At 53.5% G+C, this 787-nt stretch overlaps 1 pseudogene; it reads left to right on the forward strand.

The window, feature by feature from the left end:
• Positions 1 to 532, forward strand: part of LOC103581324 — a 5378-nt pseudogene extending 4846 nt beyond the window's left edge.
• Positions 533 to 787: the final 255 nt, after the last annotated feature.

A 787-nucleotide genomic window follows, 5' to 3' on the forward strand; every position in this document is an offset into this window, starting at 1 on the left:
TGTCCCCAAACCCCATGTTCTCCAGCAAACCCTTTCAGGAACATTCCACCTGAAATCTCCCCACTGTTCTAACAACCCATGTGCGTCTTTTTCTTGACCATCAGCACCTCTCACCTGGACCCCTCCTTGAGCATCCTCCACCTCGTCCACACCCTCCACCAGCCCAGGCTTATAGCCCACACCTCAGTCAGTCCTGGCCAGGGGAACAGGCACTGGACTTAGAGTCCAATGACCTTGGGCAAGTCACTTAGCCACTCTGAGCCTTTGTTTCCTTTTCCATGAAATAGGAATGATACTATCTAAGAACATCATTAAATGAGATAAGCATCCTACCAAGAGCTTGGTGACAGCTGGTGCTCAGTAGGGCAGCTCCTTCTTCCCCGTCACCCAGGCCACCCCCCCAAGCCCACCCCCACAGGTCATCATGGAAGCCTGGGTGAAAGGTGTGAATCCCTAAGACAACTCTCCAGCCCCAGCAACTGGGACTTCGGCAGCAGCTGCTGCTTTGCAGGCATGGTTGTCACCACCATAGGTAAAGGGCTGGGGTAGGGAAGGGCTTCCCCAAGTCCCCTGTCTTAGCTTGGGATCCCCCAAAGCAGATGCTGAGACAAGGATGTGGTTTATCTAGAAGATAATTCTGGAAGCATAGGCAGATAAGTGGGCAAGTGAAATGGGAGGAAGAGGAAGGCAATGAAGTTTGCAGTAATGAGCAGGGCACTGGCTTGGGAGCCTGGGCTCACCCCCACTTGGGGCCATCTGAGAGGCTAGGTAGAGCCCATCCTCACAA

Source organism: Galeopterus variegatus, unplaced genomic scaffold (genome assembly GCF_000696425.1).
Source record: "Galeopterus variegatus unplaced genomic scaffold, G_variegatus-3.0.2 Scaffold12802, whole genome shotgun sequence".
Taxonomy (NCBI): Eukaryota; Metazoa; Chordata; class Mammalia; order Dermoptera; family Cynocephalidae; genus Galeopterus; species Galeopterus variegatus.